At 52.0% G+C, this 25,627-nt stretch overlaps 1 protein-coding gene across 9 annotated transcripts in view; it reads right to left on the minus strand.

The window, feature by feature from the left end:
* RBFOX3 (RNA binding fox-1 homolog 3) overlaps positions 1-25,627 on the minus strand; it is a 435,991-nt gene that overhangs the window by 309,743 nt on the left and 100,621 nt on the right. For all 9 annotated transcript variants that reach the window (XM_040244731.1, XM_040244733.1, XM_040244727.1 and 6 more), the window contains exon 2: positions 15,875-16,018. The gene's annotated coding sequence lies outside the window, so the exon portion shown is untranslated. The remainder of the gene's footprint in view (positions 1-15,874; positions 16,019-25,627) is intronic.

A 25,627-nucleotide genomic window follows, 5' to 3' on the forward strand; every position in this document is an offset into this window, starting at 1 on the left:
GGGCACACATGAGCCTGGCAGACCAGGGACCTTGGCCCTCAGCAGAAGCTGCCGGGCACCGGGCCCCCAATTAGAGCCTGGTACATCTGTCAGGGCGGCTGGAAGACAGGCAACAGATCCCCCCTAGAAATCTGCCTGCAGGAGGAGCTGTTCCCGCACAGACGTTGGAGGTGGGGCCACGCAAGCTGGTTACTTTGCTCAGGGAGGAGGAAGAAGGGATGAAGGGAAGGAGGCAACTCTTTATAGCAAGCAAACAAACAAACTGTTTTGCTTCAAGAAGCCAAAAAAGAGAGAGAGAGACAGAGAAAAAAAAAAAAAAACAGAGAGAATGTTTCTGGAAGAGCAGTAAGATCCATTTTGGTTAGAGTTAGAGGCGAGGAGGGCTAGGAGCCAGGCACGCTGATGCTGGGGTCTGCCCTGGTCCCCAGAACAGCTGAGCACAAGGCAGGCCAGAGTCAGTTGGCTCCCAGCCTGCCCTGTGTGTGACTCACCCCTACAGCTCACAGAATCCTGGGGAGTGGGGGATTGCTACCCCAAGTTCACAGGTGAAGAGCAGGGGGCTCAGCCTTGCTGAGGCTACCGGGTCAGTGAGAGGGAAAAACTAGGTGTGGCCCAGCCCCGAGCCCCTCCCCAACCACCCATCCACTCACCACCGACTAATGACCGACCGTGCTTCCCTGGGGACCCCAGGGTCTCTCGTTCCTGAGCAAGCTGAGAAAGGAGCCCTCCCTGACGTTCCTCTTCTTCATCCTCCTTCCCCATCACCTCCACCCTCTGAACCAAGAACTGATTCAACGCACCACGATCAGCGGAGGGCTCTCAAGGCCACCCCCCACCCCCCAGACACAGGGTGCCCTCCCTTCCCCCCTCCCTTTGTTCTGGCCATGCAGACACTGGAGCTGCTCGTCAGGGAGAGCGCTCCATCCCATAATAAACAGCATGAACTATTTATAACCCTGAAAACATCTTTATTATTATTTCTCTTCCCTCCAGAAACAATCTCGCATGACTCTGCCCAGTGCACACGGTGAGGACGGCAGGGCCGCGGGCCGGGCGCTTCCCCTGGCCCTGCCCGCCCGGCGAGCAGATGGCGGCGTGGGCGTTAGGTACCAGCCTCCTGGCAGTCCGAACATCTGTTCCCGTTAGAAAATGCTAATTGCCATCAATCAGGACAGCACCTACCCACATTTACATGCAAGCACACACACACACACACCACACACACACACACACACACACGCAAAAATACATCTAAATTTCTCCAAACACAGCACTCCCTGCATGATAAATAGGAGGTCGGTGCCTTTGCCAGGCAGAGGCCGGCACCTCCCTGGAGGCTCCACCTGGGCCTCATGGCCTCTCTGGGACCCCCGGGACCCACAGCCAGGAAGGTTAAGGAGTCCCTCCGTGGACACCAGGGCTCCCCCAGCCTCTCATCCACACATCTGGGAGTGGACACGGGGTCACTGGCTCTGTGTGGCAAGGATTAGGTTGCCTGGACAGAATGCCTGCAGACACCAGACATTTCTTTGAGCTCTCCTTCTCCATTTGGAGGGGGGTGCATCTGCACGGGGGACCTCTCTCTGAGCAAAGGTTCTGGGTGCCCCACACTCCCAGGAACAACTCAGCTACATCTTTCAGCCAAGAAGTCTGCCCCACTTCCAAACCTGGAAGGTGGTTCAGAAGGTTCCCCGCTGAGACGCTGTACGGTACATTCATGGCCCCGAGGCTGGCCTCCTCTGTGGGTGTGTATTGTGGCCCATGATGCTGGGACCAGCTTTTCCTACCCTCAGGTGTCAGACTAGACCTCCCCCTGGTGCCCAGTCTCCATCCCCCAGCCTGCGGCCCTGGGCTTCACTCGCCCATAGACCACAGTTTGATTGACATGTCCCCAAACCGCAGTGGTCTCGAATAGTCCTAGGGGCCAGGGGGCATGGTGCTTCCTACCACAAAGCCTCATCCTCCCAAAGGAGCACAGACCCAGGCTGCTCCCCAAGTGGGAGGGCAGGCCACAGCGATCCAAGACCCTGTCAACAGCAACTCTCAGCCAAAGTGTGAAATCCGAGGGCCCCACTGCTTCCAGAAGGTGGCTTGGAGTATCAGCCTGTTATATAAGGAGAAATGTGTATTTTCCTGAGACTCCCCACCTCTCCACACACACTCCCCGCCCTCTATACACAGCCTGAAGAGAGCAAGCAAATTTGCTTTTTTTCCTCCCGAGTAGCAGGTGTTGCTGTGGGATACAGGGACTTGTTTGAGTGGTCAGTTCAGATGACTGAAGGAGGGGTGTGTGTGTCCGATGAATGGGACCCAGGCTCCTCTCACCTGGGCATCAGGTGGGAAGGATTGCCCACCGCTGGCAGTGACCTCCATCAGTGTAGCGCCACTGTTGCCTCTGACCCCGGCCTGGGGCTGTCCTTACTCCCATGGTGATGGGGGGAAGCATGTGGCTACCCGAAATGGTTAGGAGAGGCCGGCGGGTCATGTTTCCCCATCTGCTAACTCTAGTTCCCGAAAGTAGGAAATTTCTGGTGAGGGCAGAAAATAAAGAACTGGGGTGGGGGTGGGGGAGAGGAGGAAGGGGGGAAAGGGCAGAAAACCTTACAGAGGCTCCAAACACCTTTTCAATTGTTCTTCCTTCAGGAAGGGCCTGTGAACACACATAGGTGGCTCGGCCACGGCCGCGTGATGTTCGTGGAGCATGTTCCTTTGGACACTGGTGCCCAGGACTCCTGTCCCCACTTCCTGCCCTGCCTGCCCAAAATAGCAAGGTTTTAAAAAATCCATGAACTTCTACCCCTAACGGCTCCTCATCTGCCAAGGTGGGCAGTGAGACCTGCGTGCACCGGTCCACTGAGCTACACTCCACTGGCCCCGTGGCCCGAGATCGTCAGCATCAAGGGGAATGTTACCCTGACCTGTTTCATGCCAGTTCTGGGAACTGTATGCAGTGTTTCAGGCTCCACTTTCACTGGGCTTGTCCTTGTCTCTCTTCAGAATTCTGTTTCTCTCCACTGAGCACTCTGTGAGTACCTGGAGTAGAGACCTTGAGCAGGGTCCCCAGGAAGTGTCTTCCTTTTCATACTGGGCCCCTCCCTTCATGCTCCTTCAGCCTCTAATTTCTCCTTAGCTCCTGCGAGCGTGGCCTGACTCCCCTCTTGGGATCCCAGACTTGGGCCCCAGAGAGGGTCATTTTTCAAGCACCAGGGAGGATTGGGCCGCCTCCCTGCCTCGTGCCTGCAGCTTCCCCCACAGCACCTCTCAGTCTGTGTCCCCTCCCTGTGGAGACGCAGGGTGCCCCCTGGACAGATGCCCTGGGGGACACTGGGGATGCAAGGACCATGACCGCACCACACCTGGGCACTAAGTCCAGACGCAGGAGCCCTCATCCGGCCCAGTTTCTTAACCCCAACTCGGGACATCCGGGCCTGGGTCATCCTCTGTTGGTGGGAGATGCCGTGTGCACTGGAGCTTTCCTGGCCTCCAGCCACAAGATGCTGGCAGCATCTCCCAGGTGCGACAATCAAAAAGGCCTCCAGATGTGGCACAGTGGCCCCCTGCTGAGCCCAAGGCTCTAACCAGAAAGCCTCAAGATGACAGCCATAATCCTTGGCCCGGAGGAGGAGCTGGATGTTTACCAGCTGTGAGGATGGGCAGGGCAGGGAGGATAAGAACAAAGAGGCAGCATGTGGGTGGGACAGTGAGGAGGGAGGGAGGGGCCAGACGGGACAGGACAGGTCAGAGGCTGGATGTTGACGGCCGTGGATGTCACAGCCAGATGCCACGTGTCACACGTCAGTCCTGATCATCATTCCAGGAGGCTCCTCGGGCACATTTCCACATTTCCCTTCCGCCTTCTGCCTGGCCTTCCTCAACCTTCCGCCCCACGCCCATGCTTATTTCCTGCCTCACAGCTTCCCTAGTTGGCTGAGGCCTGAGAGGTGATAGAGGCTCACTTAAGCACAAATGACAGCAGGGCAAGGAAACACTCCCACCTTATAAGATCAAAAGAGGACAAACCTTAAAAATAAACTTTGCAATAATAATAAGCAATGATTTCCAGAGAGGAGGTAGGTGGGAAGATACGGACGGACAATAACAGGTAATGGATATACACATAGATGGACAATAGATACATGGATGGATGGATAAATACATGCATGATGGATAAATAGATATATTGCTCCTTGGAAGGAAAATTATGACAAGCCTAGAAAGCATATTGAAGAGCAGAGGTATCGCTTTGCTGATAAAGACCCCTATAGTCAAAGCGATGATTTTTCCAGTAGTCACATATAGATGTGCATGTTGATTCATAAAGAAGGTTGAGCATCAAAGAATTGATGCTCTCAAATTGTGAGGCTGGAGAAGACTCTTGAGAATCACTTGGACCGCCAGGAGATCAAACCAGTCAATCCTAAAGGATATCAACCTTGAATATTCATTGGAAGGACTGATGCTGCTGCTTGCACTCCCGAGATCTCTGCTGCAAGCGTAGGTTTTCGGGTCTGACTCTCTCCCAAGCACACTAGGGGCTGCATAGAATCTGTCACATTGGACATCCCATCACATCCACAGCTGAACACAGCTGGATCTGTGACCTCAGGAAGTAGATTCCTTTCCAGAGCCCAGACCGTCATGGTGGGACTGCAGCAGGGAGACATAATGTAAGGCAAGGAAGGGTGCATGTCAGGGGAAGGGTAGTTTGCTGAGCCAGGGTCAGAAGATGTGAAGCAGGGAAAGACAGAGTCAGGGTCCTCTGCTTACTGAGTGCACTTCCAGAGCTGGGCTCCTCCCACAGAAAGACACATCTCACAGAGTGCTCTGAAGATTAAATAAGAGCCCAGCGTGAGAATTTCACACACGTATGGAGGTTCTCCTGCTGACCACAGGCTGTCTGTTTTGTCACTCTTTGTACCATCCTATGCTTAGCTTGGGACCCACAGCACCAGGTTGTTTTCTGCCCTTGATGTGCTCCAAAAATGTTGGAGAATGAATACGTACACATTTGGATTTCATCCTAACTATGGATGTCATCTGCAATGCAGGAGACCCAGGTCCAATTCCTGGGCCAGAAAGATCCCCTGGGGAAGGGAATGGCAACCCACTCCAGTTTTCTTGCCTGGAGAATTCCATGGACAGAGAAGTCTGGCGGGCTACAGTCTATGGGGTCACAAAGAGTCAGACACGGCTAAGCAACTGACACACACATGGATGTCACCAGCTGGAGACATCACTCCACCTCCAATGGCCAATAGGCGTATCTCTGAGACATCACCCCACCCACACAGAGAAGAAAGAGTGGAGATTATTACCAGAAATTGGCAGGCTGGTGGGGGTGGAGTATCTTCACTCAACAGCTCTTCTCTAGGCCACTAGGCACCCTATATGAAATGTCATAGGATCGTATGAAGGGTCTCATCCAATTTCACAGATGATGGCATTAAAACACATCTAATCCAATCCACCCCCTCCCAGTACACATGTGCATCTCATGTTAGAAACCCTCTCCCCACATCCTCACCAAGCTTCTCAAACCAGAGACCCACCCCGAACCACCCCCTTAAGCCACTCAAGGAATCATGGCGATGAGACAGGGTAGCTGAATAAGTATGCACAGCATTTCTAAAGCGTTTCAGCCAAAGTATTTTGGAGAAATGGTACTGTTAGGTTACAACAAGCAAGAGCATGTTGTGGATGAGATGGAAGATCTGTATGAATTTTTAAGATAACAAATAAGACATCAAAGAGATGTCAGGTTTCCTTGGACCTCTTCTGGCAACAGACATCCAGTCTTTCAGGAGTGCAGGTTTAATATTCCTGTCCTTTTGGAGTCTTCGGAGGAAAAATTCATACCTCGAGTGAAATGCTGTGTGCCCTCTATCATCCAAGACAAGCCATTTAATCTCCCTTTTCCAGAGCATGCGTTCAGGTGCATGCTCTACCTCTGGGATGTCCTCTCAGGTTAAAGAAATTATAACCAGGCCTTCCTTTAGACTCAGAAAAGGAGAAAAATCCACTCAAATTAATTTCTCCATAGAAGATAAAATAAGGCTTGTACCTGCCTCAGCGAAAATGCCTCAGCCTTCCCAGCTGCCAACGGAGGTGAGTGTTGGGCCCATGCATGCCTTGTTCTGAGGCCGGTACGATGAGAAGTCTCCCACTGGAGTGGCCTGCCAGGTATCTGAGCTCCTAGAAAGTGGGGTCAGAGTGAAATGCTCCATGTATGCCCTGGGGACCGAGAGCAAAGCATTTTTGCAAAGAATGTATGGGGCTATGTGAAGTACTAAATAACTAAAAAATCATTATGCTCTTGCCTTGGGAACTTTTTGGGCAGCAGAATGGTCTAGAACAGTGACCAATCCAATGACATTCTGGCTCACAAATGAGAGAAAACATTCAAAGGCCACCTCTGGTCATGTCAGGCACAGGTGACATTTGTCCTGGTTGTCCAGGTTACCTAGCACTCGGGTGTACAGGCATCTGTTTCCTTAGCTGCAAACAGCACAACAGATATTAAGATACACAAACCTACAGCTTCTCAACCAAATACACTGTAGAGAGGATAATCGTGATCTGAAAATTCTTCCTAGTGACAACACACCTTACTCGGTAAATGCTGTTGAGTGAGTCATGTGCTCCCATCCCCTTGACAGGGTCTACAACGAAGCAGATTACTCCTACATTACACCTGGGGTGACCAGTGAGTCAACGCTTCCCAGGGGGAAGGGAGAGTGTTTCAAGGGCATTTATATCAAGACATTCTGTGGGAAGTCTTTTATGGAAACCTACTAGGTGTGAGGCTGTGGGAAGCACACAGAAGCAGCAGAGGCCTGCGCCCTTAAGAAACCCAAGAGAGAAACAGAAAAGTAAATATCGTATACTAATGTATATATACAGAATCTGGAAAGATGGTACCAAAGAATTTATTTGCAGAGAAGCAGCAGAGAAGGCAATGGCCCCCCACTCCAGTACTCTTGCCTGGAAAATCCCATGGATGAAGGAGCCTGGTGGGCTGCAGTCCATTTGGTCGCTAAGAGTCGGGCACGACTGAGCGACTTCACTTTCACTTTTCACCGTCATGCAGTGGGGAAGGAAATGGCAACCCACTCCAGTGTTCTTGCCTGGAGAATCCCAGGGACGGGAGAGCCTGGTGGGCTGCCGTCTATGGGGTTGCACAGAGTCGGACACAACTGAAGCGACTTAGCAGCAGTAGCAGCAGCGGAGAAACCAACATAGAGAACAGACTTAAGCCATGGGGAGAGGGGAGGAGGGGGTGAGATGTATGGACAGAGTAACAGGGAAACTTGCTTTACCATATGTAAAATAGATAGCCAAGGGGAACGTGCTGTATGTCTCAGGAAACTCAAACAGGTGCTCTGTATCAACCTAGAGGAGTGGGATGGGGAGGGAGCTGGAAGGGGGTTTCAAAACGAGGGGATATAGTATACCTATGGCTGATTCATGCTGAGGTTTGACAGAAAAAAACAACAACAAAATTCTGTAAAGCAATTATACTTCAATTAAAAAATAAATTAATTTTTTAAAAAAAACAAAGGAGGGAGGGACCCACGAGGAACTTCCATGGACAGAGAATGTAGAAAGGCAGCCGCAGTGTCTGTTTCATGTACCTTCCGGCTGCCCTCTGTGGACTTGGAGGGATGCAACCAGAGGGCAGACAGCAGAGAGGGGCAGGGCCTGGGTCATACCAACTTGGCATCCATCCTGGTATCATCCCCCAAAACCTGGAATGATGGATGCCCGCTGGGATCTTGCCAACCAAACCACAGTGGCCATGCTGTTTTGGGGGAGGTGAGTGTCATCCTTGAAAAAAAACTTGTTATTTTGAAATAATTTAAGACTCAAAGAAACTGCAAAAATAGTGCCGAGAATTCTCACATCCCCTTCTGTTACGGGCTGACTTGTGTCCCCTCCAAATTCATTAAGTTGAAGCCCTAACCCCCAGAACCTCTGAGTATGACTGTATTTAGAGAGAGTTTTAAAGGGTCATTGACTCCATGCGTGCTCAGTCAGGTCCAACTCTTTTGAGACCCCTTGGACTGTAGCCCACCAGGATCCTCTGTCCATAGGATTTCTCAGGCAAGAATACTGGAGTGGGTTGCCATTTCCTCCTCCAGCGGATCTTCCTGACCCAGGCATCGAACCCATGTCTCTTGCATTTCCTGCAATGCAGATGGATTCTTTACCACTGTGCCACTTGAGAAGCCCGTAAGTTTAAATGCAGTCATACGAGTGGGCCTTAATCCAATCTGACTGTGTCTATGCAAGAAGAGGAGGTTAGGACCCGGACACACAGAGGGACAACCATGGGAGGATGCAGAAAAAGATGGCCATCTACAGGCCAAGGGAAGAGGTCTCAGAAGAAACCAACCCTGTTCACACCTTGACCCTAGATGGACTTCCAGCCTTCAGAATATGAGAAAGAAAATTTCTGTTCACCATCCAGTCTGGGCGCTCTGTCATGGCAGCCCAAGTAAACGAATGTACCTTCACGCATGACCACATTCCCAAACCAGCTTATTCAAACGGAGCTTATTCAAACTTCACCAGTTTTGTGATCTGACTCTGTATCCTCTGTATCTGGGCTTCTCCCACTATCTGTGGCAAAGGTCTCACTCTTCCTTGCAGATCTACATTTATTTATTTGCAGATCTACGTTTCTTTTTAAGCTACAAGCATGGGATTATTGGAAAAGTGGAATAAAAAGACTTACAAAATACAAAGCCTGATTTCTTATTATTAGATTCAGTAGACACAAAAGTAGACAGAAAATTGCCCTTTCACTTTGACTGTGAAAGGTTCTAAGTGAACACTCTCGACTTCTGTCCCTATCTTGCTGGAATCAGAGCAGCAGCTCACAGGTGGGCACTGGCTCTGATTTGGTTCGTGGGCTTCCCAACTGGCACAGTGGTGAAGAATCCCCCTGCCAGTGCAGGAGATGCAAGAGATGCAGGTTCGATCCCTGGGTTGGGAAGATCTCCTGGAATAGGAAATGGCAACCCATTCCAGTATTCTTGCCTGGAAAACTCCACAGACAGAGGAGTCTGGCAGGCTACAGTCCATGGGATCAAAGATAGACGCAGCTGAGCGACTGAGCATGCACGCACAATTTGCATCATGGAGACTTGGGTCCTGAACCGGGGTTATCAACAGGCAGCAGCTGTGGGTTCAAATTCTGGACAGCCCTATGTTAACCATTCCTGTATGGCTCTGTTTCCTCAGGAGACCTAGCTTAGGGGGCTATTGTGAGGATTAACAGAGATGACGCATGTCAATCTAGAGATGAGAACCTTGGATAAGATACCTGCAAACACGTGTCACCCCAGCTTATCAGCTGGACCAGTCTCCAAGCTCTAAGTCCTGCTTTAGAGACTCCAGGCCCACGGATGTTTCCCATAAGAGGTTGTGTTATGAGTGTGTTGTTTGATCTTCACTGAACTTGGGTTTGTCATCTGATTGCTTCTAGGTCCTTCCGGAATGCTGGCATCCTGGTGAACCCCCACTGGTAGCTGCAGGAGGCCACACCCTGTGAGCTTCCTACAGTTCCAGCCGTTACTCAGCCACACTCAGGGACACAAGGTCACTCAAAAACACCATCTGTCCATGTGCCACCTCCTCTCCCACCTCAGAGAAAAAAGAGAAAAATGATTCTATTCTGCCTTCATGTTTTCTCCCCTATACACAGAGACACAAGCACCACTGAAGTTAAGCTTGTCTCAACCTCTACTTCTAAATTAATTTTTCTTCCTGAGGCATTTGCTGACACTCCCTTTCTGTTCTTTGCCCTTCAGAACACAGATGTCTTTGAAAGCACCAGGCCTGGGAATACTTAATGTATCCTTGCAAATCGGATAAAAAAAATAATAATTTTCTCCCAATCCATAAAAATCCCTGCTCGTCTGTTTGCCCTTTGAGTGGAGTTCGCCATCAGCCCACGTGTCGACACAGAACAAAGTGAGGGGTCTATGGGATCCGATGCAAGGGCCTAACCTGGGCACCTGCCTGGCAGTGGAACCAGGAAGCAGACATCAACTTCTGGGTGCGGCTGGCTCACAAACCCTCATGGCCCCCAGTAGCCCATTTTGAACCTAGAATCAGCGGGTTTGTATAAATCCATGTAGAACTTCTCAGGCCTCTCTGCCCAGGACTTCTCCTTTAAGTCCCAACTTCTTCACTGGGACTGAATGTAACAAGTGCACACGTGTGTCAGCATAGCGCACTGAGTATGACACTCTTCCCTCTCTCTCCTCCATGTACCTGTCAGTGGTGATAGTCATTTACAGTCCTGTGACTGATGGCCCATAATCTCGCAGGAAGATGGACCACGTGCACACGAGGAGGACTGGGAATCCCAGGAGGCCGCCTCACCCACCCTGGACTTTTGTATCTGCAGACTTCAATGCAGCAGGTTTTCAGCCTCAACTCCTTGTCCCCAGGTATGTTTGTTCCTCTCTCTACCAACCTCCTCCAGCTCTGGATTCTCACTCCCACATTTCATCCTCTGGGCTCTCCAGCCTTCACAGCCTCCACATTTCTAACCCCCAGAGCTCCTAAGTGCCTGACAGCCTCCTTTTCCCAAGACCTCTCTCCCTCACCTTGCCAAGCCCGGCTCCAACTTCCTCTTGCAATCTCTTCCTTCAGGCCTCCGAAGCCTCTAGGAAGACCCTCACTGGCCAGGCTCTGAAATAGCTCCCAAGACATGCGGCAAAGACTGCTTACTTTTAGGTTTAGATTTGGGGTCTGTCTTTTCCATGCTTGGTTTGTTCTTAAGACCAGTCTTAACAGTGGGGTTGGTGGCAAGTGGGTGACATGGAAAGGATCTCAGGCAAAATCTCCTGGCGCTGCAGCTGCCTCTTGAGTGACAGACAACCTATGACCTTGGGCTGGGGTTTTCAAGAAGTCCCTCTTACAGCTTGAGGGTGCTGGCCTTCAGTTCTTAATTGGCTCATGGGTACATTCTTATCATTGTCTTTAAAATGAACCAATGACAGTACAGCTGGGGGGAAGGAACAAGTAGTAAAGGCTCACCGTCCTCCCCAGTAGTCTCAGAGGATACAGTAGGTAGAATGGTGTTCCCCAAAAAGGATATCTTGAAATCCTATCCTCAAGTATCTGTGACAATGACCTCATTTGGACTGAGGATCTTTGCGAATGTGATCAAGTTAAGATGAGGTCCTCCTTGAGTGCAGGGGGTGGGGGGCAGGTTGAGGGGTGCTATCAAAAAGTGAGGGAAAACGTGGGCACACATATACACACACAGAGGAGCGCAGAGCGCACTGTGTCAAGAGACAGGGACAGACAGGTGCCGAGGGGAGAAGCCATGCAGCAAGGCAGAGACTAGAACAAACGTGTCTGCCAGGCAAGCAACACCAGGACAGGCAGCAAGCACAGAATCTGGAGAGAGAACGGGCCCTGCTGGCACCTTGATTGCAGACCTCCAGCCCCAGGGCTGTGAGAGAATAAATCTCTGTCGTCTTAAGGCCGCTGGTTTGTGGTCCTTTGTTGCTGCGGCCCCAGGACCCTCCCACCTAGCGTCTGAATCAGGACCCCCCCTCTGGGTTCCCCACCCTAAAGCCCTGGGCTCTAGGAGCCACTGCTGACGCCTGCCACTCCTCTCAGACTATTTCCATCTGGGGAGCGGCCAGCAGTGTTTCCCTTCCAGCCTCTGAGCTGAAGCTACATCTGGAAACTCTTCTCACCCTTAATTGTTCTTAATGCTTTAACACACTGAGTGACTAATGGGCTCTAATTGGACAGCTCCGGCGCGAAGGGGGTGCTCTGACAGCACCCTCTGCCACCCGCCCAGCCTCTTGGGCTGCTCACTCCCAGAGTTCAGAGGTCACCAACCAAAAATATCAGCCCACCCCTGCCAACAAGCAGTTTCATCCTTCAATCAGCAAAACACGAGGCACAGAAAAGGATATCGGAAAAGTCCAAAGCAGATGGAACAAAATATCACTGGTGCCACCGAGGTTTGCGATCTGCCCAGGACAGACAGAGAGGTTCTTGGAGGCAAGTGTGTTTGTCGCTCATTCATGTCCAACTCTCTGAGACCCCGTGGACTGTAGCCTGCCAGGCTCCTCTGTCCATGGGATTCTCCAGGCAAGAATACCAGAGTGGGCAGCCATTCCCTTCTCCAGGGGATTTTCCTGATCCAGGAGTTGAACCCAGGTCTCCTGCATTGCAGGCAGATTCTTTACCGTTTGAGCCACCAAGGAAGCTCTTGGAAGGAAACCCAGCACTACTCAATTAGGTGAATGTTTAAGAGCCTGGAAGAGTCCAGCCACAGGGAAACAGGGTCCAGGCCTTCCTCATGCAATTAGAGGAAAGGAAAGGGGACAGAGAGAGAGAGAGAATGAATACCAGAAGAGGGTTCCAGACTCCTCCCCATCCCACATGGGCACATCTGCAGAACTTGTTCTAGCCGTGAAGGTTCAGAAGCAAGGATTAAAGCTGATCTCAGTACCCTCCCAAATCTTCTTTTCCAAAATACATTTAGCAGTAGAAGAGCAACCACCGGTGTTTCTAGAAAGATTCATCTTTCCAAAGGCTGGCTTCAGCTAAAGTCTTCGAATTAAAATATCAGGCATGAGAAGCAAATAAAAGGTGATTCTACAAGAAGGGAAAAACCCCAGCCTCATCGTTCAGGTGAGTATTACCTGTTCCACCCAGCAGCCACCAGGACTTCCTCATGCATGGCAGGAATGTATTAACTGCAAGTGTCAGAGAAACATCCCATTAGCTTCTGGTGTAACTAGATAAAGCCACGCTCTCTGTCTCCCCACCACCAGGGAGACATTTACCTCGATGCTCCAGAAAGCTCCATGTGCATTAATATTGCTGATGCGGGCAGCCTTTGCTGCAGCTTGGCCCCCCGAGGGTGCCATGTGATGGATTCCAGTTTAACAGCTTTTAAAAACAAGCAGGCAAGAGATGAGCGTGATGGATGATGCAGGAAGCACGCTCATTCGGGAATGATTTATGGGAAGTCGCATGTTGCCCCTCAGGGGTCCATCCCCTAGGGTGGGGGCCGGGGGTAGACAGACGAGTTCTAATGTTGTTGGGGGGGGGGGAACAACAGCCCAGACTGCCAGCTGCACAGCCACGACACACCCACGCCTGACCCAAGACGAGTGTGGCAGCCCCTGCTGCGGTCACACACTGTCCCCTGTGCTGGAAAAGGTGCCACTGGCCCAACCCAAAGCCACTCTTTCTTGGATGAGAAGAGTAAACCCTGGTGTGGACTCTTCCCTGCCCCCTGCAGGTTTAAGGAGCACCTCTCAAGAGGCTAGAGGTCAGACTTTGTTCGTCTCCAGAACAAAGAGGTTCCCCCACCCCAGAAAACATCTGGAGAAGAAACAGCCTGCTGTGCCCTCTCAGCACCAGGCTTTGGAAGGAGTCAGACTGTCCAATGAGAGTGAAGACAGGGAAGGGAGAGAGAAAGGGGAGGGTCACGAGCAGAAGAGCAGGTGACGCCCGGCGAGTGTCTGTTCCCAATGTGGACAGGCGGGTTCCCTCCCCGTTGATCTGGAGGACCCATCTGCCCCAGCCTGTGCCCCTGCATGTAAGAGACAAATCTCACTTTGCGGCAGATTAATATCCACCCATGTTTTTAATAAGGACTCAGAATTTACTATACAGTAAAATCCAAATCAAATCCTTATTTAAAGGATGAGCCTCCGGGTGGGTTATAATTTATGGGACACTTTCCAAGGCAGAAGCAGGGAGCCAGGGATGGAACGACAGCTAGGAAGGAAACAGCTTTCCCTCTGTGCCCTGGGCTGACACTTTCTGCCCCTACTTGACCTCGAGGCTCCATCGAGGACACATCTTCAGTGACCAGGAGATACACTTGACAGTCTCGCACACCACTGGGCATGGAACAGCCTGCTCACCCGAGCAGAAGGCTCTTCCCTGCAGTCTCTCCATCACTGATCTGGGAGCACCACTGGGGAGCACCTTCTCCAGGAGGCCTTCCACTGGGAAAGGGCACGGAAGACGCACCTTTGCAGGCGCTCCATAGGCCCGGTGTTGGCATCTCCTATTCCCCAAACCTCCTCCTCCCGGGTCGACTGTTCTCCAAAATGTCTGCTCCTGCTGCTCATGACTAAGTCATGGATGAGGGGACCGCGGGGAGGGAGGAGCCAGTTGGGATGCCTGCTGCCCTACCCTTCATTTTCTTTCTGGACCTCAGCTCTGGATGTACGGGCACACCCAGATAGTAGGTTTGGCAGTCCCATCTGAAGCCTGCATCTGGATCCCATTGAGAAAAGCAGGGGGCGCCACGACTGGGTGGCAGGGTGTCTGCAGGGGGTCAGCAGCCAGCTCCCTGATCACTGATGGATGTGCTTGGCCCTCTCCCGTCAAGAGGCCCACCCCCCGACCTGGAGGTGATCAGAAGGTGATACAGAGCCCAGTTCCCTCTGCAGGCCTCAGGCTACTCAGGGCGAACAGGACACCAGGGTCTTCCCTTTGATGCCTCTCTTCCCTGGACTTCACCCCAGTGGAAGGGAGAAGAGCCTTGATGCGCATGTCCTGTTTCCCAACTGCAAGCAACCTTCAGAAGCCACGAAGGGGCCAGAAAGGGCTTGTGCGCCCAGAAACAGCTCAGGTGGAAAAGGAGCTTGCGTAGCCAGCCCACCCAGCCCCAGATGGCCAGACCAGCCATCGGGATAGGCCGGTCCCTTGCTTTCAACTTCCACGACACCAAGCACTTACACTTGCAATCTCTTGGGAAGCACCAAGCACTTACTGTTTTAGGAGAACACTGGTTCTCAAACCCACAGAAAGGCAAGGCAGCTGGGTCCTGCAACCTCCTTCACGGAGGCAGCAAGAATTATCTTCCGAAGATTCATGGAAAGCATAGCACTTTGAGTACTGCAAGTTGTTCTAGCAAATTATCAAAACTGAGGGGAGATCCAACCAGTCCATTCTGAAGGAGATCAACCTTGGGATTTCTTTGGAAGGAATGATGCTAAAGCTGAAGCTCCAGTACTTCAGACACCTCATGCGAAGAGTTGACTCATTGGAAAAGACTCTGATGCTGGGAGGGATTGGGGGCAGGAGGAGAAGGGGATGACAGAGGATGAGATGGCTGGATGGCATCACTGACCCGATGGACGTTGAGTCTGAGTGGACTCCGGGAGTTGGTGATGGACAGGGAGGCCTGGCGTGCTGTGATTCATGGGGTCGCAAATAGTCGGACACGATTGAACGACTGAACTGAACTGAACTGAACTGAGGCAGTTGTGGGAACCTGTGAATTTGCAACCACTTGGTCAGAAGTGCAAATGTCCTTGAGACCTGCAGCTAAAAGTGGGGCAGTCTTGCGGGGGACAGGCCCTAAGCCTGTGAGGCCTGCCAATAATTCTAGGCGGCGAGTGCCAGGGTTGAAGTACAGTCCAGCCACTGGGAGAGGGAGCGGGGCAATTATGAGTTCCCTCTAGAGCTAGATGAAGGCATCGGATCCCATCCCTGGGCCACAGGGGAAAGTGCATGGAACCATGCAAGGGAGGGTCAGACCCCCACCTTCGCCACCACGGCATTTTGTGCTGACACTAGACGGTGGACCGAGCGCCCTGTCCACCCTCCTTCCTGGAATAACCACTCCCCGCCAGGCTGATGGATTTCAGCAGCCATTCCTTACAAAATCCCACCCAAGGCATTCCTGCGGTTCGTGATTCTCCCCGTCCTTCTCCCTGAAGACACAGAAGACCCCACAATCTGCAAACTAGAGCCAGCAGAAGGTCCCTGTCGTTCCCTCATGTAAAATAAAATCTCCTCATTAAGACGTTTTTCCATCACAAATGCAAACTCCGAGGACGGGTGTGGTAGTGGGCAGGCGCGGCCTTACCTGGAGTGGCGGGTGAGGTGGTTCTGAGGCAGCAGGGAGGCCCCCCTGGTGTTCTTTCTGGGGCTCTCCTTGGGATGGAGGGTTACTGGGGAGGAGTGAGTATCAGCAGGAAAACCTTCAGAGTCTCAGAGGCAGCTTTCCAATCTGAAGGAAAAAAAAAAAGGAAAAATGTAAATGCCTTTGGAGCCAACATCCCTTTTTTTTTAATATATAAAACAAACACTGGTGTTAATAAACAAGAGAAGAGAGAGCAGCTTCGAAGCCAATTTGTTGCCACCATGGATCACACCCCCAGGGAATCAGGGGAACCTTGTGAAAACAAATCATTAGAGCCGGACTGCTGCCCAGGGTGGGACATCCTCGGCAGCTTGCCCAGCTCTCTTGCTGTGGAGCCCTGCCCCCTCCCCATCCGTGACTCTCTGACCCCACTGTGCCCGTCTCACCCCGCTTTGTCTCTCATCCCCCCCTGCTCTCACTCCCTGCCTCACCCAGTTCAGATTCCAGGACCCATGGCCACACCACCTCTGACAACTGCCTTGTCCTTCTCATTCTAACAGAGTCCCTTGGTGGCTTCACTCTCCTGATGCGTCCCCCTAACAGTGTTCTATTTCACTGGGAGGCAATACCCAGATTTGCTACAATGGCCTGCAAACCAGGTCAGTCCAGGTTTGGGGACTTTGAAGCTTACACGGTTTGAGGGGTGAGTGTGTCCTTTTCTAAGAAAATAAGACAAGATTGTGGATGCAAAAGTAAGGTGCAGGGTCTTACCCGGGGCTCCACAGGTGCATAGGGCAAGTCGCTCAGTCGTGTCAGACTCTTTGGGAACGCGTGGACTGTATAGTCCATGGAATTCTCTAGGCCAGAATACTGGAGTAGGAAGTCTTTCCCTTCTCCAGGGGATCTTCCCAACCCAGGGATCGAACCCAGGTCTCCCACATTGCCGGCAGATTCTTTACCAGTTGAGCCACAAGAGAAGCCCAAGAATATTGGAGTGGGTAGCCTACCCCTTCTCCAGCAGATCTTCCTGACCCAGGAATTGAACCAGGGTCTCCCGCATTGCAGGCTGATTCTTTATCAGCTGAGCTATCAGGGAAGCCCTATGGGTGCATCCCTTCATGGTAAATCCTCCTCTACCCACAGGACCCTTGGTACTGCAGCCTCCTGCTGTACCACTGGCCCCTTCCCCTACCATGACCACTCCCTGCCTCCCCCACCCTCTGCAGTCCCCAGGCCTCCCAGCTGTGCCTCCAGACCTAAGCATGCCTCCTCCCCCTCCCCCGCCCCCGCCATCACACCTTTCTACATGCTGTTACATGGACTGCACTCCCCTACCTAAGTTTAAGTTGGGGTTTGCCCCCACGAGGGATTCCATTACATGACACTTTTCCAGAGAAGTCATCTGGAAACCAAACACCTTATCAGAAATAACCACCATCCCCTTGGTACTCCTTCCTCCTTTTCCCCATGAATTTTCCCAGAAATTATTGAATCTGCTGTTACACAGATGCACTTGTTGCCAGTGGTCTTTCTTTCCTCCTCTTTCAACCCAGAATGCCAGCTTCCTGCGGGCAGACACTTGGTCTGTTTTATTCAATATATCTCCAGTGCCTGGAACATGCCTAGCACATAGCTGGAGCTCACTCAGTATTCATCGAGCAAATGAATAAACAACCCCCAACTTGTTATTCTCGTTTCACACTCCTAGATTTACTTAGAACAGTGTCTCATATCGGTCTTTAGAGCAGGAGTTCCCAGGAAAACAGAAGGGATCCGGTTGTTTGTGTTTATTTTATTGATGGTGGCTGGTTAAATTCTGTAGAGGGTACGAGGCACCTGGGCCTTGGAAGTCTTTTCTTTGCTTAATTTATCTCACCCCAGTAAGTGTGCCATTAGGCAGACAGGACACATAAAGGGGATCCATCCTGATCCATTTAGGGGATCCATCCTGATCAGTCCAGAAGGACTGGCTCTGGGGAGGGCTTGTGAGGTCTTGTTGACCAGGGGATGGTTCAGCTCTGCCCCCCACCCTACCCCAGTGGAAAGACTCCCATTGGCATGTCCCCAGAAATCTCACAACAGAGCTTTGAAACATAATAAAGAAAAAATTGTCAGTTTTTTCCTTTTCTTAAAATCCAGTTACTGAAGAGAGAGGTGGGCCCCATCCCAAACGTCAGGGCCAACCTCACAGAGTGCTGCCAACTGCAGAGAAACGCGTGGGCACATCCCCTTTTCAGTGGTCATTCATGCCAGGCACGGAGCCAGGACCTGAGCATGGGAGAGGCCGGGAACAGCCCTGAGCTCCACAGGCCATTTTTCAAGGGGAGAGATAAGTGCATGATCTGATTCTCCCAGGTCAGTGGGCTACGTGCAAGGAGATGGATGGCTGGGGGAGAGGGGCTGGGGGTGAAAAGGGGCTCAACTGGTAGTGGAGGGAGCCCACGTGGAGGCAGATCCAGGTAGTGACCCCAGATGTTGGGGCAAGAAGGCAGGTAGGCCGGCTTCTCATATAATGAACGCTTGATTCTCAGCAGCCAGTACAAAAGGCAAGGGCCGGCGTTCCTTTTCCACCAGACCTGCTGGATCAGGAGCAAGATGGGGCTGTGGATGCAGCCCGGTCAGGCCCACGCCCCGCACCCCTGGTACCTAAATCCGGGAAAGAAAGCGACCAAGGAAAGGGCACAGAGACAGGGAGGACAGAGCAGCAAGAATCCAAGGGACGTCCCCAGACTCCTCCAGTCACCAGCACCTTGCTTGCCATGTCCGATCCTCCAGTCCGGGCCATCTTCTCCAGGGTCAAATTCATGTCCCCCACCTGCCCATCACCCGACTCTGCCCCGCACACAGTGCCTGCGGAGACAGACTGGAGGGGGCCCCCTCCCCAGCTCCGTGTGTTTTCCTGCACCCAAGCTGGATGGGAGATTGTCTAACAGCTTGTCCCTGATTGCAGCGGCACATTTTCCCTCACTTCTCAGTAGGAAACACCATCCATCACACACGGCACAGAAGCCAAGCCCACAGTTCTGGGGCCCACAGGGCCCACCCAGGTGGAGAGCCCTGGCTCCCAGGCTGCAGAGGAAGGAATTGGTCCCTTCCTGCCCACGGAGCCCAGCGGCGGTGGTTGAGGGGGGAGGTAAAGGCCGAGCGGTGAAGTCACCAGGATGCCTCTCTCAAGGCCCACACGACTGGCTCGGTTGATAAGGCAAAAAGCAAAGAGGCCAAGCTGCCCAGGCCGGGGCCCGGGGTCAAGGCCACAGCCTGTCATATCGGACTCTGGACTCTGAGGCAAGAGAGTCGGACTGGCCACAGGAGGGAGCTGAATCTTCCTCTTTCTTGGAATTACATTTCTTGTGCCCCCACCATGTGCCACGCTCAGTGCCAGGCACCTGTGGTTCCAGCCTCTGCCAGGGCACACCCTGTGTAGGAGGCAGGCAGGGGCCTCCAGCTGCTGCCCTGCAACCTGCCAGGCCTCCTCACCCCCCACCACTGCAGGGAGGGAGGGGGTGTGGGGCCCTCTGAGGCCCCACCCCCACCCCCCACACCCCCTGCAGAACCCCAGGGTCACTGGGGCACAAGGGTTTACCGTTGGCCAAGACTCTTCCCTGCCCCCTCTACCTGCTTCGGGATCCACACTCCTGGCATTAGTTGGGGGGGCTTTCAAAATAATTTGGGGATCGACAGAGGCCTATTTCCTAGGAAGGCTGGAGATATGATATAGAAAAGGCCTTGGATCTGGAAAGTACCAGGCATGGTCCTGCCAAGGGCGCAGGGCAGGCAGCCTGGGCAGGAGGGAGGGCTGAGTCTGAGAGGACAGTAAAGAGCCCATTCCCACTGCCAGCCACCCCCCAACCCGACCACCAGCACATCTCAGCTGTGGACTGAAGTCTCCCAGGCCTGTGCCCCAGTCGGACCACTCCAGCCCACTGTGGCTGCTGAGCCAGCTGGGCCCCCAGCTCTGCTCCCAAGGTGGCTGGAGGCTGGGGGCTGCCTTTGGCGCTCCAGCCCCAAAAGGCTTCCTGTCGGATTCTTGCCACTGGGGAGAAAAGACAGAAAAATAAACACCTGGACTTCTAGAAAGTGTCTTTTGCAAAAAATAAGCCAACATAGAAAGGGGCCCAGGCCCCACTGGAGGCTCCTTCTAGGAGAGACTGCGTGGATGACAAGGTTCTCTGGCCACCCTCAGACTCCAGCCCTCCAGACGAGCAGCTACACAGCCCCCAGCTCTGCCAGGGACCGGGCAGTCTCCCCTCCGTTCCTTTCTGAGGCCTCCTGTCCTCTGCCCTCCATGGGGCTGGACACTGTCCTGAGGGGCTGAGCAGGGGTGTCAGTTCTGGGAGGGAGGGGGCTGAAGGGAGTGAGGAGGTGGGGAGAGATGAAAGGACTGGAGGAAGGAGGAAGGGAGAGGGAACGGAGAGGAAAGAAGGGTTGAACCATCGTCCTTCATCAGTCCTTCAAGTAGGACTGAACCGAGTCCTGCGAGGGCAGACTGGTGTTGACCTTTGCTCACCATGGCTCCTGGCACCTGGACCAGGACTGCACACAGTAGGCGCTCGGCCACTATTTGTTAAGTGAACAATGAAAAGAAGAAGGGAGGCACGTCTGGGTGGGCAGTGTGCACAGGAGTAACGTTTCTCATTAAAATTCCCAGCCAACCTGAAAACCGACACGTGGAATTAACTGTTCTTAATTATTGCCTGTCAGCGGGATGGTCTCTGACTCCCAGAGGTAGGATGACCTTCACGTTCTACACAGCAAAGCCGACAATCCAGGCCCACCCAAGTCCCCTCAGGCTCACAGCTTCCTGCAGAGAAAGGTCCAACAGCCAAGCAGATACTCTGGATTTGCTTCCAAATCTCCAAGAGAAAGGTTCACTGGGACTTCAGGGCCCAAGGACAGGTCGGCGAGAGAATAGTCCTTTGTAATGTACAAGTTACCTGAGGAAGAGGCTTTATTCACAGGACTCAGGTGGAGGAAACCCAGAGAAGCAGAGACAGCGGGTAAGCTAACATGGAGCCCTCCCTGGAGCGCCCTCACTGGGCCACCTGCCAGCACACAGCACCACTGGGTGTCAGGGTGTGGACAATGGCGCCTCCTCTGGGCAGATGTGGCCCTGCAAGTGCAGCCCTTCATCTGCTCTGAACAAGGCACAGGACACCTGTCCCCATGACAGACTGGGTGACTTTTCTGGAGCCTCTGGGGCATCGGGGCAGGAAGAACTTGGAGCTAGCCCCATCTCTGACGTGCTGTGTGACCCAGGACAAGCAGAACTAACAGCCCTGACCCTTTGCCCCCTTGACTTGTCCTCCTGTGTGCAGAGGCACTTCAGAGATCGGGATGCTCCATGAGGCATGGCGTCTGGAACGTCACCTGACCGACTCCTCCCAGAAGCACAGGGGTAATACATTCAGAAGGCTTTGCACTAAATCAGAGGCATTTTCTTCTATTGCTTCAAGAAGCCACATGAGCTCTCAGGGCCCCCAGAGCCACAGGCCTTTTCATAAAGGTCAGCCATGAACGCCCGGAGCCACCTAAGGCGGTGGCGGTGGGGGGGGGGGGAGGATGGAGTAGAGGGGACTCCATTGGTAACAGCGAAGATTTTCCCACAGGACTCTGAAATCTTCAGAAATCAAGTTTTGGGGATTTTGTTGTACCTTGTTTGGTTGTTTTAATGAGGACACTAATACTGCCAGAGATGTGCCAGCCTCCTTGTGCGGCTTCCCATAGGGACTCCAGAAATGGAAGCTGAAAAACCCCAGAGGACTCAACACACACATCTTAGAAATGGGCCTTTTCCCCCAAACCACACATTCCTGCTGCATCTCATTGCCTTTAGTTGCAACTCAAAGCCTTTAGTTCTCCAGTTTGGTCTGGTAAAGTAAAAGAAGTTCAGAGTGAAGGCATAGATTTGCCATAGAAACAGAGAAATAGCCTGGTGGTTACCAGAGGCAGAGGGGGGGGGGGGTGGGAAATGGTGAAGGTAGTGAGTAGGGACAAACTTCCAGTTAGAATATGAACACATTTGGGGGCATAAAACTGCATGATGACAGCGCTACGAAGTGAAAGTGAAAGTGATAGTCGCTCAGTTGTGCCTGACTCTTCGAGACCCCATGGACTGTAGCCTGCCAGTCTCCTCTGTCCATGAAATTCTCCAGGCCAGAATTCTGGAGTGGGTAGCTGTTCCCCTCCCCAGGGGATCTTCCCAACTCAGGGATTGAACCCAGGTCTCCTGCATTGCAGGTATGTTCTTGAAAGTTGCCAAGAGTAGATCTTAAAAGTTCTCATCACAAGAAAAAAACATGTAACTATGTGAGGGTGATGGATATTACTAGGCTAATTATGGTGATCATTTTGCAATAAATACGAATATCAAATTATTATGTTGTACATCTTAATGTTATATGTCAATTACATCTCAATAAAACTGAGAAAAAATTCAGAATAATGGCAGGGATTTGGTACTCAATTTTAAAAACCATCCAAATATCCAAACCAAACAGGGCTGCTTGTCCTGCTAACTATTGCTTGTTGCTGTTTTAGTCACTAAGTCGTGTCTGACTCTTTTGCGACCCCATGGACTGTAGCCTGCCAGGCACCCTTGTCCATGGGATTTCCTAGGCAAGAATACTGGAGTGGGTTGCCATTTCATTTTTCAGGGGATATTCCTGACTAGGGGATCAAACCTGTGTCTCCTGGAAGGCAGGTTCTTTACTGCTGAGGTACTAGGGAAGCCCCCTGCTAACTATGAATGCAAACATGCTAAGTTGCTTCAGTTGTGTCTGACTCTTTGTGACCCTATGGACCAGGCTCCTTTGTCCATGGGATTCTCCACGCAAGAATACTGGAGCAGGTTGCCATGCTTTCCTCCAGGGGGGGCCTTTCCAACCCAGGGATCAAACCCGTGTTTCTTATGTCTCCTACATTGGCAGGTGGGTTCTTTACCTCTAGTGCCCCCTGGGAAGCACCCCCTGCTAACTATACCCATTTGTTAAACTGCGGAGTCCTCATTCACTTGCCTGCAAGGCACTGTTTTCCTTCCTTATTTTTCTCTGAAACCCGCTTCTCCCTGTGAGCCAGGTCCTTTCTCCCATCTTCTCTCTTCCGTCTCTGTCTAGGCATCTCTCAGGGATGCTGACGGCATTCCCCTCAATTTCTCATCACACCTATTCCTCCTCATTCTTCTTCCCCCAAAACATGAGCTAATAACCAAAACCAGAGCTTGAAATGAGACTCAAGCTAAGAAAGCCAAACTTGCTATTTCTTTAACCAGGAGAAGAACATGAAGCATCACATTTGAGTTGTAAAGATTACAGAGGATATGTAATATTCTGAATAAATGAATCTCCTCCTCCCATTTTTAAACCACTCGTGTGAAACCAGCTCAGTTCCTAACTCCCCTCATGCCTTATGAATCCTTTCTCTGGCAAAAATAATTTGGGTTTTATGATTCTGGCATCTAGTGGGAGTCTGTGACAATTTTAATGTAGCTCCGCTGCTGTTGCTTCTTCTTTTTTTAATACCAGTGTGTTTTAATAATAGTGTACCTTTAGGTATTGTTGAAATGCTACATTATTCAATGTAGCCGACAGGAATGGGAAGGGCCTCGTGTAATTTATGTGTCCCCGGTGCTGTGTTTAAGGCTTGTGAAATGGAGGGGTGTCATTTGGGAAGCAATTTTCCCCAAGGTCGAGGAAAGCAATTTCTGGAGGAGCGGCTGGCAACTGTGACCCGACTGACAGCCAGGCTCAAGCTGGGGGCTCAGAACCGCTGACGTGAGGCTGGGACCAGTGGCCAAGGGACTCCAGGCCCCGACCCCGAAATGTTCCCAAAACACAGGAGAACTCCAGTCTAGCTACTGCTGGCTCCCTGGGGGCCTTGAAGGTGGCTGGTGCCTTCTTTCTCATGGAGTGCTGGACACACGCCAGCAAGGTGGGCCATGGTGTTAGACCCAAGTGGTCTGCAAAGCTGGCTGAAAGGCTGGCAGGTGGGTAATTAATAGCTGAATCTTGGGCAGTGGTGGGGACACCAGGGAGTCATGCGTAAGCCCAAGCAACTCTCGATGAGCTGGTCTTGCCATGGGCATGATCCAAGCCTTCTCAGTCTCTGCTGCCCACTTCTCTGCTTCCCTCACCAAACCAGGGATGCCGTGTCTAGGAACTGATGACCGAGACCCTGGAATGGTTAACTAGGTCTGTTCTAGACTCAGGAGACTTCAGGTCATCTAGTTCCCACATTCTGGCCCTTCTAGAAAGCACCATTCCTGCGCTGAATGTCCATCAAGTCCCTTCTAGATGCTAGGAACACAGGTCAGAGATGCCACCCTGATCTGCCCCCAAGGGACTTGCAGAGGGCGAGTTGACAATAAAGCAAAACTCTGGGCCGAAGTGGGCGAAGGGCTCACACAGATGGCAAGCTCCAGAGAGCAGACCTTCGTTTTGCTCAGTGCCATGTTCCTGGCACCTAGAACAGTGCCTGACATGTGGCAGGTGTTAAATGAGTGCGTTCGAGTGATGGAATGAAGGCGTGAAGTGCCACTGAGAGGGATGGGCAGAGGATGTGTGGAACCCAGGGCAGAGGCTCCTCCTTCATCCTGAGACAGTGTTCTTGCTCCCAGAGGAGGTGCCAACCTTGGAGTGAGTGAGAGACTCAAGGAGAGGGGAGGCGGAGACGGCAGGTGCAGAGCCAAGCAAGGAGGAGCAGGCAAGATGTCCTCCAGGGATGCAGATAATGGGGCAGGAGGCGTGGGACTGGAGGCGCTGAGGACGGCACTGGCCAGCAAGTCAAGAATCAGGTCATGAAGCACCTTGAACGTCACACCAAGGACTTTAAGAGATCTCTTGAAGAATTTCAGGCAGGAAACGAGGCAGATGTGTGCCTTACAGATGCTTGCTCTCGTGCCAAAGTGGACAGGATGGAGGGAGTAAAAACCAAGGCAGGAATCTCAATCAGGAGGCTGTCACCAGGAATCAAGTGAGAAACTAAGATTTAGGAAAGAGCAGAATGAAGTTGGTATGATAGACAGGACTTAGGCAAGGTTACATCGAGGAGGCTTCAGCTGGCTTGATAGTTTATAACCTACCTTTTACACTTTTGCATATGTTAACAATTGCATAATACAATTTTTCCAGGCTTGTGGAGTTGGACATGTGTTCAAAGAGCCCCTGGTATGTCGGGGGTGGGGTGATATTTGGTACATGGTTGGGTGCTAGGATCTAAGACTTAGGAAACAGTCTTGTCTGCTTTAGAGATTGTGGCAACCCACCTCCAATGTGGCCCCTATAATTCTCACCTCCAATCCTCTTATGTAGCCCCTGCTCACATCAGATGAGGGCTGGTCTGGGTAACCACGAGAACATGGCTGAAGTGACCGTGGATCGATTCTGAGGTCAGGTCATACTCACTCGGGGAAGCTGGCCACCGTGGCATGAGGACACTCAAAGGCCATAGTGAGTGAGGCCTCCTGTCAGCAGCCAGCATGCTGACTGCAACCTCTCAAAAGACTCGGAGTTACAAGTACTCAGCTCAGCCACCCCCAGATTCCTGAATCCCAGAAACTATGAGCTAATAAGTGATTGTTGTTGGAAGTCACTACACTTTAGTGTAATCCATTACAGAGCAATAGGTAAATCACCCAGGAATTTCCAAAATACAAATGGTGGCTGAAGACATGGGCGTGGATAAGAACACCAATGAGAAGATGGGAGTACAGAACAGGAGATGAGAAGGAATACCTGAGACACCCCAGGAGTTTGTGGGAGA

This window comes from Oryx dammah, unplaced genomic scaffold (genome assembly GCF_014754425.2).
Source record: "Oryx dammah isolate SB20612 unplaced genomic scaffold, SCBI_Odam_1.1 HiC_scaffold_8, whole genome shotgun sequence".
NCBI lineage: Eukaryota > Metazoa > Chordata > Mammalia > Artiodactyla > Bovidae > Oryx > Oryx dammah.